This window comes from Oncorhynchus keta, chromosome 13 (assembly GCF_023373465.1).
Source record: "Oncorhynchus keta strain PuntledgeMale-10-30-2019 chromosome 13, Oket_V2, whole genome shotgun sequence".
Classification (NCBI taxonomy): domain Eukaryota; kingdom Metazoa; phylum Chordata; class Actinopteri; order Salmoniformes; family Salmonidae; genus Oncorhynchus; species Oncorhynchus keta.
In genome coordinates this window covers 33,016,716-33,022,715 of record NC_068433.1, presented here as the reverse complement: position 1 = coordinate 33,022,715, position 6,000 = coordinate 33,016,716, and positions in this window count along the sequence as shown.

Genomic DNA, 6,000 nt, shown 5'->3' with positions numbered 1-6,000 from the left:
GTCATTGTCGGTGCAAGGAGTGGTCATAAAATGGGAAAGAAATGCGGCCAAATCTGAACATTTGAGCGAGAGCCAGAGTCTAACTCGGACAAAACTGGTAGGCCTGAACTCTGTGCAATTGCCAGGTGAAAAGCAGCCTTTTATTGTAAAGATTTTTACTCAAACACTTGAATGAGAAAAGGCTGACATGAAAACTGGTCAATTTAACACTATGGGGGAATAACCGCTTATTGTAAGGTCTACACAATGTCTCCCCCTTGTGGGAGTAAGAATAATTTGTTAACTTTATGACCAGTATTTCTTAGTTTTTTTTGTTGGTGTTATTTTTGGGATGGACATCCTTTTGACTTACATATCCTTAGTAAACACTTATATTAGCATAACAAGGTTTTTGGTAGAAGTTTATGTCTATCTCTTTGTTCAGTTCATGTCAGGGATATTCGTAATTTACTCAAACGTAAGGCTATTTTGCTGTATTGCAAACGGTTTAATGCAGGCTTTTACATTCTACAAGAGACTCATGCTTGTTCTTCCGTTCTATCTTTTTGGAAAAATCAACGGGGTAACGATAGCTGGTTATCATATGGCAACAACCACTCTGCATGTCAAGCATTTTCAAGATGTCCATTTAAAAGGGAAGGTCATCAGTAGTAAGACTCACCACTCTGGACGTTGGTTAATTTTAACAGTGAATTTCAACAGTGAAATGTCTTTATTAGGGAATATTTGTGCATCCAACAACAAACAAAACAACATGATATTATTTCAAGAATTTGAAGAAGAGATTAATAGAGTGATAGCTGTATTTCAGGATATCAAAATGATCTTAGGGTGGAGATTTTAATTATGTATCTAATGTGATGATTGATAGATATCCCCTCCTAACAGATCCAGCATTGTTAATACTGAGTTTAATAATCTATGTCTTGGTTTAGTTGATATTTGGAGATCTAAATATCCTGATAAAAAGGACTACACTTGGAGTAACAGTGTAGTGGTTGATTTCTAATTCATTAGATAATTCTGTAGTAACGGTATCCATTGAACCATCAATTCTTACTGATCATAAAGTTATATTCTTATCTTTAAATATTAATGGATCTGAAGTTAATAAACCAAATCAGTTATTGGAAACTCAATAGTAGACTGTTGGAAGATGATAATTTCAAGATGGATGCCAAAGATATTATACAAGAAAAATATTTGGACCTTCCTCCAGTTAAGTCTTATGGAAAATATTGGGAATTAATAAGGTATGAAATAAGACAAACAGTCATGAAGAGAGGTAAAGAAATGGCTGAACTTGATTGATTGAGATTGAGGGAAAATAAACTTAAGGAAATACTTTCCCTAATCTCTATGGAAAACCTTGATGAAGAAGGAAAGGGTCAGTTATTCTCTTTACAACTAGAAATGGACTGACTGTATGAAGAGGGCAAAAGGGGCATTTGTAAGATCAAGAAGGAGATGGTTGGAGGAGGGTGAAAAAAACACATCATACTTTTACAATTTAGAGAGAAAAACATCTGAATATACCTCTGTTCATAAGCTTAATATAGATTGCAAAGAAAATGAAAACCCCAATGATGTTTCAAAATATGTTTCAGAATTCTGTGGTAATCTTTACACCAGTAATGCCTGTCTTACTAGTGACATATCTGCCTTTCTAGACTCTTGTCAAAGACTATGCTAAATTCATAGATTAATTTATTTATATTAATTAAATAAAAAACATTATCGGCAAGGTAAAAGAGAACACATCTACAGGGAATGATGGCCTTATTAGTGAATTCTATAAATATTTTCAGGAGGATGTTTTTAAGGAGGCAATTGACTTAGGGGTCCTGCCTGTTTCTATGACTCAAGGCCTAATTTCTGTAATACCCAAACCAAACAAAGATCCTATGATGTTAGAAAATTGGAGACCAATCACATTAATGAAGAATTATGGAAAGCTACTTGCATCAATCTTTGCAACAAGACTTAAAAAAGGTATTGACCGGCAGACATACACTTCCGTTCAAAAGTCTGGGGTCACATAGAAATGTCCTTGTTTTTTAAAGAAAAGGTCATTTTTTGTCCATTAAAATAACATCAAATTGATCAAAAATACAGTGTAGACATTGTTAATGTTGTAAATTACTATTGTAGCAGGAAACGGCTGATTAAAAAATATATATGATTTTCTACATATGCATACATAGGCCCATTACCAGCAACCGTCACTCCTGTGTTCCAATGGCATGTTGTGTTAGCTAATCCAAGTTTATCATTTTAAAAGGCTAATTGATCATTAGAAAACCCTTGTGCAATTATGTTAGCACAGCTGAAAACTGTTGTGCTGATTTAAAAAATCAATAAAACTGGCCTTCTTTAGACCAGAGCATCAGCATTTGTGGGTTCGATTACAGGCTCAAAATGGCCCGAAACAAATAACTTTCTTCTGAAACTCGTCAGTCTATTCTTGTTCTGATAAATGAAGGCTATTCCATGCAAGAAATTGCCAAGAAACTGAAGATCTCGTACAACGCTGTGTACTACTCCCTTCACAGAACAGCGCAAACTGGCCCTAACCAGAATAGAAAGAGTGTGAGGCCCAACTGAGCAAGAGGACATATTAGAGTGTCTAGCATTCGCACTTCGCTCTGCAGGTTGTATAACTTTTTCATTACATTTCATTACAGTACAACGGTTGATTTGTCTAATCTTAGCAATTCTTCTTAGCTAGCTACATAGCCGTCCTTGTATCAGAGATAATTGCATAATTATCGTATTTCGTCGCCCTAACGTAGCCTTCACTGCTATTCGCCCAGGAGCTAGCAAGTAGCTAACGCACACAGATTAGCATCACTGTAGTGCTATTCACTCAACTGTACGACTTGATTAGTTTACTGTTAGCTAGTCCTTGTATCAGAGATAATTCTAACGTAGCCTTCACTGCTATTCGCCCAGGAGCTAGCAACGCTAGCTAACGCACACAGATTAGCATCACTAGTGCTATTCACTCAACTGTACGACTTGATTAGTTCAGTGTTAGCTAGCTACATAGCTGTCTTTGTTTCCAGTGTGTGTAGCCTTGGAGTGATTATCTTAATTCACTGAGGTTTAGCCAGCTATTTGTCGTCCTTAACGTAGAGACTCTCTAGCTAGCCAACAGCTAACAGCTAACAGCTAGCCAAGTCACCACAAAGTATCACATTTTTCATTTCGGTTTGATTTGTTTGATCGTAGCTACAGCTAGCTACATAGCCGTCTTTGTTTCAAAGATACTAGACCGATTTCCTAGGTTAGCCTCAGCCGCTAGCCCCGAACAGCAGCACTGTAGAAATTATTACACTCAACGGAACACTTGATTAGTCACTATTAGCAGTACTGTGTAGTCCGCTAGTCACATTAGCTGTAACATGTGTCTGTAAAACTGGTCCTAAGCAGTCAGCAGTGAAGAGGTGAGGCTCCAATGGTGCAAGGTCCTTGCATACCTTTTAACGCTGTGTAAATTCCTTTTAGCTGTATTGAGCCAACAATCTTCAACAGTTGCGAGCAGAGTAGCCTATGCCTCCCTCCAGTCCCTTGACTTCTTGGCACTGCGGAAACATGGATCACCACAGATAACAACTCCTACTGCTCTCTCGTCCGCCCACGTGTTCCCACACTTTTTTGAGAGCTTCTGGTCAGCGGGGTGGTGGCACCGGGATCCTCATCTCTCCCAAGTGGTCTTTTGGCAGTCTATGGGCGACTTTAACCTCCCCACGTCTACCTTTGACTCACCCCTCTGCCTCCTTCTTTCCACTCCCTCTTGACCTCTGATAAAGCAACTCCCCTCCAAAAGCTTTTCCACCCTCCTCTCCTCCCTTACTGCATCCTTTGACTCCCTATGTCCCCTATCCTGCCTCGAGTAGCTCACAGCCAAAACTCTCTGTCTCTGCTGCTAAAGCCACTTTCTACCACTCTAAATTCCACCTTCTCCTCCCTCCTGAATCCTCCCCCCTCCCTCCTCCTCTCTGCAGATGACTTCGTCAACCATTTTGAAAAGAAGGTCGATGTCTGTTCTCCAGATGAAATCTCGCGTCTTGTGACGGCCGCCCAACAACCTGCCCGCTTGACCCAGAACAGCTTCTTCAAGAGAGCGAGAGCACCCTTCTGAAAAAAAAGGCGTTACTGTGAACCATCTCCTCTCCACCCTCTCCGAGTTGGGCATCCCGGCGCGGCCCACGCTGATTGCGTCCCTCCTACCAGGTGGCGTTGAACGCGCCATTTGTCCCCAGGGCTCTGTTCTAGGCCCCTTATTCTCCGCTATACACCAAAAGCTCTTCACACTATTAATGTTGATCTCAGCAAGACGGAGCTCCCTTTCCCCTTCCTGAGACCAGGCCCTGATGGAATGTCTGGCGGACATATCCTGTAGTATAGTTTCAATTTTGATCCATTGTGTCCTTCCCAGAGCGCTAAGAACCAGGCGTGATCCTGACAACACCCTGACGTATTGAGCAGGTCCTAATCCAGGTGATAACTCGCTGTTGGCTGGGCTCCCTGCCTGTGCCATTAAATACAACTCATTAACACCTTCCCAAGTTCTCTCACGTCACCCCGCTCCTCCGCTCTCTCCACTGAAGCTCGCATCCGCTACAAGACCATGGTGCTCGCCACGGAGCTGTGAGGGGAACGGCACCTCAGTTACACCCAAACAAGGACACTGCGTTCATCCACCTCTGGCCTGCTCGCCTCCCTACCACTGAGGAAGTACAGTTCCCGCTCAGCCCAGTCAAAACTGTTCGCTGCTCTGGCCCCCCAATGGTGGAACAAACTCCTCACGACGCCAGGACCGCGGAGTCAATCACCACCTTCCGGAGAGTGGCTGTTCCACTGGTTGTCATAAGGTGTCCTAAAGAAATACGCCTCACAAGTCCTCAACTGGCAGCTTCATTAAATAGTACCTGTAAAACACCAGTCTCAACGTCAACAGTGAGGAGGTGACTCCGGGATGCTGGCCTTGCATTTATAGTTTAAAATGTAAATTCCTTTTAGCTGTATTGAGCCTACAAAATCTTCAACAGTTGCACTTAGAGTATTGCTATATTCTCCTAAAAGAAAAGTTTCTGGTTGTGATCCAGAAACTCTTCACCATTTATTTTGGGACTGTTCTTATGTCAGAACATTTTGGAGTGAGTTAGATTTTATTTGAAAAGAAACCGCTATTGATGTTGATCTGAGAGACTCTGATATTATGTTTCATTTTGATCCAACTGATATGGAACCTGATTTAACTCCCATTGTTCATTTTTCATGGAAGATTCTTTACCCCAAAAATTAAGAAAAACAAACCCCTCTTCACATTATTTATGATAGTTTAAATATTATTTTGAAATTATCAGTAAATGTAAAAACAAAATAGCAATACTCACCATCAAACTTTTTGACAAATTGAAATTGTATCTCGATATGTAATACACATATCTGTTAGGTTGATGTACTCTTGTATATTGTATATTTCTGTGTTTGTATTTGTTTTGTTCATAATAAAAAATACAAATAAAAGTCCTTGGGTGTGGCATTACCGCCACCTACTAGACTGGAGTATAACTCCCTTTTACTTTGCTGTCTCAATAGTGTATGGCTTCCTTTTAGTTGTGCCCCCGTCTTCGTCTTCTTCTTCTTTGAGATTTGGTTGGCTGATCACATCCAATTTATGTGCATACACCGCAACCTACTGTACTGGTGTGTGAGGCCATTCATGGCCTACCCACATTAAATTATTTGATACAGTAATACAAAATTGGGGGAAAGGAAAATTGCCCTTCCAACTATTAGCCCACTCTAAAAAAGAAAATAACTCCCCATTCCACTATTTAACCCTATCTAATCCTACTCCAGGCCAATGGTCTGAGAGGACATAACACTACCACTTAACACCCTCTGCAGCTGTTCTGCAGAAAAATCCTCTCAATCCCAAGTACTTCTCTGCCGCTGCCACCACATCCTCTATTTTCTGTGACCTTCGAT